Source organism: Halichoerus grypus, chromosome 7, assembly GCF_964656455.1.
Source record: "Halichoerus grypus chromosome 7, mHalGry1.hap1.1, whole genome shotgun sequence".
Lineage (NCBI taxonomy): Eukaryota > Metazoa > Chordata > Mammalia > Carnivora > Phocidae > Halichoerus > Halichoerus grypus.
The window spans coordinates 108,942,631-108,957,488 of NC_135718.1; the positions used below are offsets into that span (position 1 = coordinate 108,942,631).

Genomic DNA, 14,858 nt, shown 5'->3' on the forward strand with positions numbered 1-14,858 from the left:
GCAGTAGTAGGAAATCAGAGACATGGCAGATCATTCTGGCTTTACCAGTGTGGCAGTTCCCAACAGTAGTTAGGAACAGATGTATTCAAGTGGAGGTTGGGTGATCCAGAGGGAATACTACTTTTGGAAGTCCTGCTAGTTTGTTCCTGTTCTTCCCTAGACCCAGAACTAACTGTAAGACTCCTTCCAACAACAGAGCAACAGGTTCAAGCTTTAGGTACCATCTTGAAAGCAATAGAATTTTTTGCTTTTTGATATTATACTTATTGCTCTTTATGTTTTTCAGCTATTTCACCCTCCCATTTGGTCTTGCAGACTTTTCTACACCTTTGCAACTAATTACCTATATTTAATTCTCACTGGTAGAAATAGCTAGATTGGTCTGTTCCCTGACTGAATGTGACTAACACAATAAGTGATAACAGGAAAGGCATTCATTGTATGAAAAGTTTAAGATGTGGGGAAAGCCAAATGGAAGTAAGGTTTCCACATTTTACTTGCAGTGGTAACATGTCAATACCAGGAGGGAGTGATAAGCTGTAAATGTCTATATTAATACTTAGACTACTGCTACTAAAACTATACAAAGAAGCATAGTCAACAATGTAGACATATCAAAATTGTTTTAAAATGTTGAAGAAACCCACAGGGAAGGCAAGAAAAGGAAACAGGAATGAGAAACAGAGGAAACACACACACAACAAATAACAAAATGACTGCCATAGGCTTTAACATAACAATAATTACTTTAAATGTAAATGGTATAAATACTTTAATTAAAAGACTGACAGGGGCACCTGGGTGGCTCAGTCAGTTGAGCCACTGACTTTTGGTTTTGGCTTAGGTCATGATCTCAGGGTCCTGGGATTGAGACCTGTGTCGGGGCTCTGTGCTCAGGTGGGGAATCTGTGGATTGTCTGTCTCTCTCCCTCTTCCTCTGCCCCTCCCTCTGCTCATGTACTCTCTCTGTCTCTAAAGTAAATAAATAAATCTTAAAAAAAAAAAACACTGACAATGGCAGGGTGGACATATAAACAAGACCCAATGTATAAGAATTTCACTTCAAACTTAAAAATATAGTTTGGCTCTAAGTAAAGGATTAGGAAAAAACCCCTTGATTTCTTTGATATAATTCATTCCAAGTGCTGGTTGCTGTTCTCTCAGCTGCTCACTACTCCCCAACTGCACAGCTTATGGATCAGTACTCTGGATGCAGCAAGAGAGAAATGGGCCTCGTTGGCAGCATCTCACACAGCTGGGAAGCCTTGTGCTCATTTACACACCATCACATTCACCTGTTGGAGAATTCATGTGCTGAGAAGCCCTCTTGGCACTGGGCTATACCACCTTGTGGGAGAGATATCAATGGTAAAGCTAAATTGACTGTCTTCAAAGCAACCAATCTGGGATCTTTTGCTGCAACGATATGCTGGAGCTTCCCTGCTGGACTCCTGGACTTCTACAAAGGCTCTCTTATCCATGGGTAATTATTTAAATTAGTGTTCTCCAGGGGCTCCTAGACTGACTGAGAGGGGCTGGTGCTGGTTCATGGGCTGCTTCAGGGTCTATAGCAGGGCCAAGGTCTGTGTACCTATTAATATACACATGGGTGGGTGAGACTCCTCCCAGGTCTGTTGGCTTATGGTGCTAGTTACAGAGTCAAAGCCAAATGGGGCTGTAGCCCATCCTCAGGATTATGGAGCTGTTTCTGAGTTTCTAGCCAGGACCACAGATGGCAAGTCAGCTGCCTGGGTGCAGGCCTGTCTTCTTAAAACAACTCTCCTTGTTCTTAGGCTGTACCAGGGTTTCACAATCTCCTACCTGGATCCCACATCTCCCACAAAGGCACTTTTGTCTGTAAATAGATGCCACTTGTTGGGGGGTGGATACTGTGAGGCCTATTTTATCTACTATCTTGCTGACTTCACTCATTCCTTGTGCTGTTGATGCTGGCAGGTTGGGTCTGGGGACCCAGAGGGAGTCCCACAGGACCAGCCAAAATCCTTGGCTTTGTGTGGAGGAAGTCAAACATGAGCCAGCAGGAGGTGAAAGCAGAATTTACTGAAGATAGAGAGCAGATACGGGGTCTGGGAGAAGAGAAAGGAAAGGAACTTGAGTCTTGTTTTTGTTTAAGGTCTGGGGTCTTTTACTGAGGACGGTGGTCTGGTGTACGTGTCTTCTCAGGCATCCACGAACCGGTTAGAACCGGGACGAGGGCCCAGGTGTTATTCCTTGGAGTCAGGAGGCCTTGGCATCGAGATGTCTAGCACCAGTGGTCTCATATACACATATGATAGCTTCATCAAGTCATTCTCACCTCGTTTTTCCTTAGATGTTATCTATTCTAGAGAAATCATTAATTTCTCGTCCCTTACAAGGAGGACATATGCTATTTGCATTACAATGCATGTGTAAAGTGGGGTGGGGGTGCAGGGCCTAGCAGGAATAGAAGCAGGAAAAGGAACAAAAGCAGATTGTTATGGAGTCCTTCAGTTTCCCTGTCTCACTAGTTTTGTTTTTATTTTGTAGTATTTTCTGTTCTTTCTGTCTGGAGTTTCTTGTTATTTGGTTTGATTTTCTTTGGAACATAGCATTTTTCTCATAATTCCATATATTTTCACATTTTATTTTTTATTTAGATGGAATGTTTTAGCTTTTTTCTTCTAGTAACTTAATCACTTACAAATTTCTTGACAACTATATGTTTAGTTTCCAAATGCCCATTTAAAATATCATCTTCATGCAGGTATGAATTATATACAATAAAATTCACACATATTAGTGTGTAGGCCAATGATTTGACAAATGTGTACCTCTGTGTAACCACAAACCCAGTCAAGCTAGAAACAGTTTTCATCTTCTGAACCAGTTCTATTCTTTTGCCATTCAGTCTCCCCCAGCAACACCACACCAGGTAACCAATATTCTTTTTGTTAGTATAGATTAACGTTTCCCTTCCACAGTTGCATATCAATGGCTTTATAGAAACAGATTCTCAAATCTGGTTGTTTTATTTTTCCATAATGTCTGTGATGTTTCTTGCTTCAGTAGCTCATTCCTTTCCATCATGAGCTTGTGTAGCATTATATAGATATAAAATTTGTTTATCCATATTGATGGACTTTTGGAATGTTTCCAGGTTTTGGCAATTTTTTTCCAGGTTTGGCAATTATGATTGAGCTGTTTGTGAACATTTGAATTCAAGTCTTTGAATGACCATATATTTACCTAAGTGGTAAATACCTAAAGGAAAATGGATAAATACCTAGAAGGAAAATTGCTGGGTTATGAGCATGATTAAATCTGTAAGAAGTTGCCATGCTGAATTTCAAGTTAACTAGCGTTTTACATTCCCACCAGCAATGTATGAGAATTCCAATTGATTCTCATCTTTATTAACAAACAAGATGGTCAGGTTTTAAATTTTAACCACTATGATATATATATTGTGGTATATCATTTTGCTTTAATTTTATTTTGCTGGTTGACTAATGATGGTGAACACATTTTCATCTGCTTATTGGTCATTGTTATTTCTCCTTTTGTGAAACTTAATTTTTTCCCAACTTTAGGTAGTTTGTCTTATAATTCAGTTGTAATAGACACTTTGATATTTGGGAAACAATTCCTTTATCAAGTATGTGATTTGCAAATATTTTCTCACATTGTGTGTCATATCTTTTGAGTTTCTAACAGTTTATTTCCAGGAACATATGCCTTAATTTGATGAAATCCAAATTGACCATTTGTTTAATTATTTATTTTGTGCTCTACATAGGATATTTTTTTCCATCTTCAAAGTTGCAAAGATTTGTCATACTTTTTTTTTCTGGAAAGTTTACACATGTACTTTTACATTCATCTCTATGATTGATTCCAGGTATTTTGGTGTATGGAATAGGGTTCAACTCTTTTTCTCCTATGGATTTTCAGTTGTTTAGCACAAATTGTTGGAAATGGTATCCTTTTACTCACTGGATAACTTGTCATATTTGTCAGAAATCCACTGAATATAGGTGTGATGTGTTTTTGTCTATTTCTGGACTTTTTATTCTTTCCCACTAATTTATATATTTATCCTTATGTCATTATGCCCTGCCTTGATTACTATAATGTGAGTCCTCCAATTTGTTCTTAATTGTGGAAGGTAGAATAATGGCCTCCCCAAAGATGTCCATGTCTAATCCCTAGTACCTGTGATTATGGTATTTTACGTGGAGAAAAGAACTCTTCAGATATTAATATTAAAGGTCTTGAAATCGAGAGGTTATTCTTGATTTTCTAAATGGGCTCAGGGTAATACCACATGGAAGGGGGGGTGGAATGGAGAGAGACACAGAGAGAGAGAGAGAAAGAGAGAGACATGTAGACCGACAGAGGGATATGCATGAGGTTGAAGAAGGATCAGAGAGAGACAGTTGCTGGCTTTGAAGATGGAGAAAGACACCATGAACCAAGAAAGGCAAGAAGCCTCTAGAAGCCAGAAAAGACAAGGAAACAGATTCCTCCTTGGAGCCTCAAGAAAGGAACACAGCTCTGTAACAACTTGATTTAGTCCAGTGATATATTTGTCGGATTTTGAACTGACAAAATTTTAAGAAGTAAATTAGTATTGTTTAAGCTTGTAAGTATGTGGATTTTTTTTGTAGCTGCAGTAGAAAATTCATACATTAATTTTTAATGTTTTTTGGCTTTTCTATGTGTTTTCCATTTTCTTTGAGATTTAGTATTATCTTGTTAATTTCTACAGAAAGCCTACTAGGATTTTCACTGGAACTCAGTGAATCTGTATATCACTTTAGGGATAGTTGATTGTAAAAATATTTTTTCCTCCAATTTAAGAACTTGTTTTAGCTCTCCATTTATTTAGGTCTCCTTTAATTTTTCTCAGGAAGGTTATATAATTTTCAGACTATGGGTTATGTACACGTTTTGTTAAATCTTTCCTTTTGTGGCACAGGCTTTTTCTTTTAATACTATTACAAATGATATTTCAAGTTTTGATTTTCTACTTCCCATTACTATTGTATAGAAATACAATTTCATTTAATGTATTGTCCTTTTATCATGATCTTGCTTAATTTACTATTAGTTTGGTAATATTTTTATAGATTCTATAGGTTGTTACATCAATTATAGATTATCTGATGATTAAGATTAACAGGACTCCACAGCATAGATTTACATCAGGCTTTGTAAAAGTTAAGGACACAGCCCAACAGGAAAAAGAAACAAAGCAATCATAGGGAAGCTTGAAGCCTTTCAGGAACAGCCAGCCAGTATCATGTCTCAGGATGTTCTTCATCTATGGGTTCCAAATTACCAAGATATCTGCAAGGTATCTCAATTTCAGGCAGGCTAATGCACAAATTTACAAAGAGGTCTCATATATCATTATGTTTACATACTTAAAACTAGTCTGTGTAACCAGTTAAACCAGGTATAAACCACAAATCTATATATTCCTCCAAAATGTAGACAAGCTTGTACAGGGTGTTTCCAAGGGAGTTTTATACTTAAACAGCAAATTATAAATCACTAGGTATACCACATCCCATGCTTATCTTGGCCAGGGGTTAGCACTAGAATTTTAGGTACACCTGGAGATAACCATACAGCAGTTTTATTCCACCTGTAAAATAATCCTATCCTTACACAGTTCATCTTCCTGATCCTTGGTCAAGCTTTCTTAAGTACAAATTGCTCATGAGTATTCTTTTTTCCATGCGTTTTAGATAACATTTATAGAACAGAAAAAGCAAAAAGACAAGCACCAGTGGCACATAGGTATTGCTTTCAAGAAACATTTGAGTTTTAACAAATATTCCAGCATAAACACATTTCTGATTTTGACCACTCTCCTACCTCCTTCCAGAACTCAAATCTGAACTTTGTGAAAGGCATTGGTAGAGTGATTTGAATTAATTGTAATTAATTTTCCATTTCAAGATTTCTTATCATAGAAGAAAAAATGTCTTACATAATAAACACATCAATCTTTTTAATTTAATTACCCATTTTACTCTGGTATATATATTGTAACTGCTAAGAAGTCTGGGATCTTAATTCACAAAATGCTATTCCAGTTTCCTAGAAAAAAGTACTATAAACTGTAATGGCCTCTTTTATTACTAGCAGGCTATGAATGTGTAAGTATAATTGAATGGAGAAAAATGTTCCTAAAATAAATTTTCAGAGTGTTTTAGTGATGAGAAGTAGAAATATTGTCTTCACTTTTGGTAACTATTTGAAGACAACGATTTATCATGGGTCTTTTTAGATTAATTTTACGTAGTGATTAATTCATTAGCACATACTAATTGATCAAGATGTTTGTTCTAGGGATGGGATTTACTAAGTTAGGTTGTTCATGAACTACCATTATAAATAAAATCTTCAATTCTGTTATGAACTAGAATCTTGTGATATGCCAGTATTCGTGAATGCCAGACTCAAGAGCGGTGGCACAAGGTTTCAGCTCAGTGACCAGCTGGACTTTGAATGCTGTGATGGATACGGAAACAGACTTGGACACAGCACGGGCTCCACAGTCTGTGGTCACACTGGGTGGTCTGATACACCCACATGTTATGGTAAGTTACCCTTTTTTCAGGTATTCTTTTTTTTTTTTTTTTAGGATAAAAAAAATCTGTAATTGTTGAATGACTATGTTGTGCACCTGAAACTAATATACCATGGTCAACTATACTTCAATTAAAAAACAAAACAAAACACTTTTTGTCTTCAATTAGCAGTTATCAGTTAACTGGAAATAAGGTTTGTAAAAGGAAAACGGAGTTAAAAAATGCTATGTGCTCCTTTAAAAAATTTTTGAATTATCTGGAGGTATTCTTTTTTTTTTTTTAAGATTTTTATTTATTTATTTGACAGAGAGAGACACAGTGAGAGAGGGAACACAAGCAAGAGGAGTGGGAGAAGGAGAAGCAGGCCTCCCGCAGAGCAGGGAGCCCGATGCGGGGCTCGATTCCAGAACCCTAGGATCATGACCTGAGCCGAAGGCAGACGCTTAACGACTGAGCCACCCAGGCGCCCCCTGGAGGTATTCTTAAGGCACAATAATTAAAATCAAGGTGAATCCTTCTGATTCAATGTCAGCTGGGAAGAGAAGGTGTTCTAAAACTCAAAGAGAATATTTTATCTTTAACACAGTATGTGAACGTAATGTTTCCGATGGGTCATATACATCACAGATTTGTGATTAAAGTATAAATATTTTGTTTTACTAAATGAAAGCTTTTAAGTTATTTTAAACTTAGCTCTCCTTAGTAACATTGTAGTTTCTTACAAGGGCCTCAGCTATTTTGCTCTTGAGTTTCTGCTTGACCCCTCCCACCTTGAGAGTTAATTTCTTTAGGTCTCCAGAGGAGCTCTTTATTTTCTGACTTTGACAAGTTCTGTGGACTGTTGCATGAATCTCTTTTGTGTTTGCCACAATTCCAGATTTAGAAAGAGAGCTTGGATGTGTGGGAAAATGAGTGGATGTAGAGTGTGCAAAGCTTTGACAACAAAACAGTATTTGGGAGATATCTTGGTAAGTGGATTCCAGTCTTTATGTGGGAGAATTTTATGAGCTGAGGCTGGATAAGAGGCTAAGGAAAGACTATTTAGGTTATATTAGGGCATCTCAGCATTTAGATTAATTTTATCATTGATTAAAAGCCATAAACGAGTCTTTAAGCAAAGGAATGATGTAATTTGATTTGAATTTCTGAATGTTGTTTTAATTCTCTCCCCTCCGTCCCCCTCCTACACTCTTCTTGTGGTAGGCAAGAAAATATTCAGGAGTCCTTGTAGAGTGAGAAAGGTGGGGATCACATAGGTGATGGCTGAGTGGATGCAGAACAGAGGACAGATTTGGGATATATTTTGGTGGTAGAAAGCACAGAAAATATTACTAAATGTTGGGTGTGAGAAAGAGTAACAAATCAAGGATTCACGTTTTATTTGATTTTTTTTTTTTTAAAAGTACCTAGGTAAATACCAGTGGCTTTCTGTGAAATGATGCTGGCAGGAGAGAGAGCACTTTGGGAGGAACATTACAAGTTCTGACTTGGACACATCATGGCTGAACTGCCACAGACAATAAAACTTGGATATGTAAACTACAGAGTTGGATAGATGGGTCTAGCCAGGAGATACACATTTGGGATTATCACCATGTAATGATGATATCAAATTGGAAAAGAATATAGAATGATAAGAACAGAGAGCTCAGGACTGAGCCCTGAAGCATTCTAACATTTAGGTGTCAGACAGAAGAGGAATAGGTAGCCAAGTAGATAGAAAAAATGGAGGATATGGAAATTGGGAGGAAAAAATGTAGGAATGAATGTTGTCATAGAAATGGAGAGAAGAAAATGACTAAAGGAAGAAAACATACACCAGAACGATTAATAGCAAAGCTATTGGGTCAGCCTGGATGGGCTCTCATTCTAATTCCACTACTTGCTAAGCATGTATCTTAGGGAAACATATCAAGCCTAGTTGAACCTTTGTTGACTCCTCTTTATCTGTAAAAGGCTTTAAAATGTATAATTGTTCAAAAGGTTGCTTTGGTTAGACTGAATAAGCTGATATGTCTATCTAGAAGACTGAAAATATCACAGATTTGGCTATTTGGAGGCCAGCAATAACTGTAACAGAAATAGTTTTGGAAGGAATACATGGTGCAGAACCTAAATAGAGTTTCCTGAAGAAAAATGATCAGTGAGAACTTCAGTATAGCATGTGGTCATAACTCTTTAAAGACATTTGTGTGAATATGGTGGATAGGAAGTGCAGAATATTGCTAGAGGAAATCATACACCAAAGGGAAGATTCTTTTTTTTAAAGATGGAGGACATTAGAGCCAAGTGAATGCTAAATAGGATATAATAGAGACTGAATACTCGAGGTGGACATTTCCCTGTGGGGGTGGGAGGGAAAGGGAACCGGAACTCTGTGGAAGTATGAGGTTTCTGTGGCAATACAGCTGCTTCCAACTTTGTAACAGGAGGAAGGAAGGAAAACAGAGGTGTAAATCTCATGCTGGAAAGAAGCAGGAGCTGATGGTTTCCACTTTCCTTTGAACCGTAAGACAGAGTCACCTGAGATTGAATGGTGCACGGGGAAAGGAGGAGAAGGAACACTTAGGAAGAATAAAAAAGGTTTAAAATAGAGACTTCAAGAAAGGAGCACACAGTGAGTTTATTATTGAGATGAGGTAGACTTGCTTAGTAGTGTCTTAGTTCCAGTTAAAGTTGATTAATTCAGGCTGTCAACAAATGCCTGTTTATGAGCTAGAAATAGGCCAGGAGAGAATGGTGAAAACCCACAAATATGGCTCTGCCTTTTGGGAGCTTTCATTCCAATATTAAAAAAACAAAAACAAAAACAGAAAAACAGCAAACCAACAACAACAACAAAAACTAAAAAAACCCAACAAATAAAGCCAAATAATGAACAGGATGATAAAAACATTTTAAATATATTTTATACATAACTGTGTTCAAAGAAACAAAAGAATCCAAGAACTTAGAAAATGGGAGGGCAAGGATGGAGGGCTCTATTTTCTATAGGATGGCATGTGCACAAAGAAAGGTTGAAAACCCTTCAGGATAGAGATGGGGGTCTATGCAAAAGCTGAAGTAGCAAAGAATTTGAGCTCTTTAAAAAATCCAAAGATCATTAGCCTGGTTATGGGTATTAAAGAGGGCACGTATTGAACGGAGCACTGGGTGTTATACGCAAACAATGAACCATGGAATACTACATCAAAAACTAATGATTTAATGTATGGTGATTTACACAACATAATAAAAAAAATAATAAAAAAAGATCCAAAGATCAAAAAGCCTGGAGTCTGGATTGCCAGGGGGAGAGAGCTGTCAGTTATATTGGAAGTGTAGGCAGGAAATGGAAGAGCTTGGATTTTCTTCTAAGTAAAAGGGGAGGCTTTTAAGATGATCATGAATTTCTTTTCTGGGATTAGAGGCAGATCCAGGTTTTATGAAATCAGAAGCTTTTACAATGTTGACGGGCCCTCTTTAAAAAAGAATTCAAAATCATGAATATGTAATTCCTGTGATCTTTCCAATGTCACCACATGTCAGAAAAATTGGACTGAGTAGAATTTGGAGTGATAGGGACAGTGGTAAAAACTGATGTGGCCAATAAGGCTTTTATTGCAAATTTTATAAAACCTATGACCTTGTGAACCCATTGGTAGGAATTCACTGGCATGGTAAAACCTCCCAAAATTGAATGAACAAATGACAGTTTAATGTTCTTTTCAAATAATTTCCCTCTACCATGTAGCAGAAAATTGCACAAAGATTGGCTGATATCTGAGTTTATTGTCCTGGGAATTCTCTCCTTTGTGGAGAGGTTTCCAAAGAATTATTGTTGGGGCGCCTGGGTGGCTCAGTTGGTTAAGTGCCTGACTTCGGCTCAGTTCATGATCTCAGGACCGTGGGATCAAGCCCTGCATTGGGCTCCACACTCAGTGGGGAGTCTGATTATCCCTCTCCCTCCCCTCCCTCCCCCATACATGCTCTCTCTCGAATAAATAGAATCTTTAAAAAAAAGAAATTACTATTATCGTAAACCACTTAAGCCAAACAGTGTTTCTAGGCATCTTAAATAAATGTGCACTTAAAAAAAATTTGTACTAGTATTTCCAAGTATCAGTGCCTGGATTTATGATTTTGACTTTTGGATAAAGACAAATATCTCTAATTCAGGGTATGCCCATTCAAACTCTTCTTTATATTACATTTTAAAAGTCAGTATCTCTATATAACAGTTGGAAAATAGCCAACAGCCAAGATTTATTATTATTATTTTTTTATTATTGTTTTTTGGTGTTGTTAAGGCAGCATTTTTCACAATGTGATGAGATAAACAAAGTATATAAACAAAGATACATACAAATAAAAGAATTGCTACGTAGAAGACTGAAATAGAATTTTAGGAGAGAATCCCTGTAGTTCTCATCAAGTGTGACCTTCTCAACTAAGCTACAAAACTCAACATTAAAGCAAAAAAAGCAAATTTGCAGTTATTTTTTGTGGCATTACTTTTAAGAATAGTTATCTTACACCTAATTTTATCATTATGTATAAATACTTGACTTTAGATAGTATGAATATTCTTTTTAGTATGATTCTAATTTTTAAATTTCAGTTTTTAATTTTATAAATTAGTTAGCAAGTTAGGAGGATTCCTAATAAGAAAAATGCAGTTTCTTTTTTAAAATACAGTTTTTGACAATACTTAGCAATGTCACAAATATCACACATTTTAAGGAATAATTTTATACCTTCCTAATTTGAATCAGAACAATTAACAATTTATTAAGAGTTACTATAATTATAGGTATAATAAGAATAGGTAGTTGTATATTGCATAAATATTCAGGACACCTAGAATATGACTATGTGGCCTTGAACACGTTTCTTCATTTTCTTTCGTGTTTCAGTTTAATTTCTTCACTTATAAAGTATCGATTAAGCTTTTTAAATGTTCCTCTAGCTAAAATACATTAGAAATGTTTCTCTTTAGAGTTCTAGGTCCCCAATTATATTAAAGAAAAATATCAATTTTTATTTAAGTGTGCAATTTAAAAATTGTAGCTTTAGTTTTTTTAATGTGAGACAATGCTTTTCTGACAGTCTAAAACAATATAACATTAAATTTTATAAATGTCAGTGATAAAAATCAGATCCAGTATAGGCAAACTGACTTTACAAATAAATTTTTAGGACACATCTATTGCTGTTCAACACCTTAATATTTCTGAGTCCTGTATGGATTTAGAGGGCATAGAAAATCTAATATGTAACAGTTTTCAAAGAAGAGAATTTATCAGAAGCTCCTCTGTATATGTAACACTTTGCTCCCCATTATTACGTGACACATGTAAAATTTACTTTGGCAATGATTAATTATATATTCTTATTAAATTCTTTTACCTTTTTTTATAGAAAGAGAATGAGAGATTCCTCTAATAGAAAAATACTTAATTGTTGAGCCCAGAAAAGACAAATAGAGAGTTGGAGATATGTTGAAATTCTCCTGCAGACAAAGATTCACAAGAGTTGGACCAGATTCGGTTCAGTGTTATCACTTTGGATGGTCCCCTAATTTTCCAACATGTAAAGGTGAATATTTATCCTACAATTGCTGAAACAAGAATTAGAAATTAATATCCAATTGTTTATTGAAATATGTAGTAGAAGTGCCCATAGATATTTACAGGGTGTCTGACACCGAAGGGACTTTTGTTACTTTTCTTTTTGCCTACAATTCCGCCATTAGGATTGAACAATTTTAAACAGTATTTAACGTAAGTTAACATTTAACTCATTTCATTGATTATGTCTAAATGATATTAAGCAACTTTTGGTCAAGTCCATCACATGTATAGCTTAATCAAAGTTAAAATATGTTGATCAAGTGCTTGTCTCTTGTCTCAAATGATGGTACTTTTTAAAAAAAAAGTTTTGATAAAATATTGCATGCAATATGATTAATATACTTGTACAGCCATATTTACTAATTGGTTTGGATATATCTTTAGAATATCTAGATCATTGAACATATTTTTTTGCTACTTTTTTCCTATTTGTCTGAACTATACTTTCAAAGCTGAATTCAGGGCTTTACCGAGGTTTTTAATCCACTCTTGAAGTTTCTTATGTTTATAGGATTGTAAGGTAGTCAGAAAATATTTTTTGTGTCTTTAGTTTTTTTATATGTCTTATCTAAGACATTTTGCTAATCTCAGTTCACAAAGATTTTCACCTATGTTTTTTAAAGGTTTTGGTTTTATATTTAGGTCTATGCTCTACTTTTAGTTAATTTTTATATATGAATATGAGATATGATAGAATCAAAGCTCTGATTTGATTTGTATATGGGTATCCAATTGTTCTACTTCAATTTGTAGAAAAAAAACAATTATTTTCCCCTGAATTGCCTTTTGCAGCTTTGTCAAAAATCAATTGTCGATATAGATGTGAGTCTATTTCTGAGCTCCATTCTGTTTTTTATCATCTGTCTTTATGCCCAAACCACAGCTTCTTAATTACTGTTTTGTAATAAGTATTGAAATCTCATAATGTTAGTCCTTCAAAATTTTCTTCTTTTAAGCCATTCTAGGTTCTTTGCATTTCCATGTAAATATTAAAATCAGTTTGTCAATTTCTGCAAAAAAACCTGCAGTGATTTTGATTGGGGTAATATTGAATCTATAGATCATTGGGGAAAATTGATATCTTAACAATATTAAATCTTCTGAACTTTATTTCTTCTTTTATTTGGGCCTTTAGATTATCTCTATAATGTTTTCTCATTTTCAGTTTATCAGTTTTACATGTCTTTAGCCAGATTTATGCCTATATATATTGAATGTATTTTCAACGCTTGAATATACTTCTAATAGGCTAGTTCAATATAAGTAATAGAATCGGGAAATGAATCTGTTGTAAACCCCATTTTAAAAATTGCTTAAGAATACTATAATAAATTATGTCATGAATAATAAATTGATTAAAGAAAAAATCTCTCTGTTTTAGTGGATTTTTAAGATATAAAGTAGACACTGTAACCATTATTTACACAGTATTTCTACTGTAGAGCTAGTAAAATTGTGTGGCACACCTCCTCAACTCCCCAATGGGGAGGTTAAAGAAACAAACAAAGAAAATTATGAACACAATGAATTGGTGGAATATGTTTGCAACCCTGGATTTTTGATGAAGGGTCCTAATAAAATTCAATGTGTTGATGGAAAATGGACAACGTTGCCTATATGTTTTGGTAATGTATAAAAATCATGAATATTCAAACTTGATTAAATCAACACTTTTTGTTTATATTCATATAACCACATAAATTATACTTTAAAGATAAACATATTTTTGTGAAATTTTTACAGAGGCCAGTACATGTGGTGATATATGGGGACTTGATTATGGCTATATTGTTGTTTTCTGCCCCTTCCTATCACCATGGAGATTCAGTGGAGTTCAGTTGCAGAGAAACATTTACATTGATTGGACACAGATGAATTACATGTGTTAGAGGAATGTGGACCCAACTTCCTCAGTGTGTTGGTGAGAATAGCATTTCTTTTTTTTACTTAAAAAAACATTTTTTTAAAATTGTTTTAAAGATTTTATTTATTTATTTGAGGGAGAGTGTGAGCAAGAGCACAAGCGGGGTGGAAGGGCAGGGAGAGAGAGAGCAGCAGACTCCCTGCTGAGTAGGGAGCCCGACTTGGGGCTCGATCCCAGGGCCCCGGGATCATGACCTGAGCCAAAGGCAGATGCTTAACCAACTGAGCCACTCAGGTGCCCTGAATGGCATTTCTTGATATATAGAGTTATAACAATATTTTTGAAATTTAGAGATTATTTGTGAAAATGTCAAGTCTTAAATTACAATGAATTCAAACATTTGTTGTTTATAGTTCAATATGTAGCTACAGAGGAAAAGTATTAATTAGCAATTGAATTTATGAATCTTTCTGTCCCTGATGTTAACATTGTTTATTTATTCTTTTAATTTAATTTTATTATGTTATGTTAGTCACCATACATTACTTCATTAGTTTTTTAAAAAATTTTTTTATTGTTATATTAATCCCCATACATTACATTATTAGTTTTAGATATAGTGTTCCATGATTCATTGTTTGCCTATAACACCCAGTGCTCCATTCAATACGTGCACTCCTTAATACCCATCACCGGGCTAACCCATCCCCCCACCTCCCTCCCCTCTACAACCCTTAGTTTGTTTCTCAGAGTCCATAGTCTCTCATGGTTTGTCTCCCCCTCCCATTTCCCCCTCTT

At 35.3% G+C, this 14,858-nt stretch overlaps 1 pseudogene; it reads left to right on the forward strand.

The window, feature by feature from the left end:
- The first annotated feature begins 978 nt into the window (after positions 1-978).
- LOC118522094 (complement factor H-like) overlaps positions 979-14,858 on the forward strand; it is a 31,616-nt pseudogene continuing 17,736 nt past the window's right edge.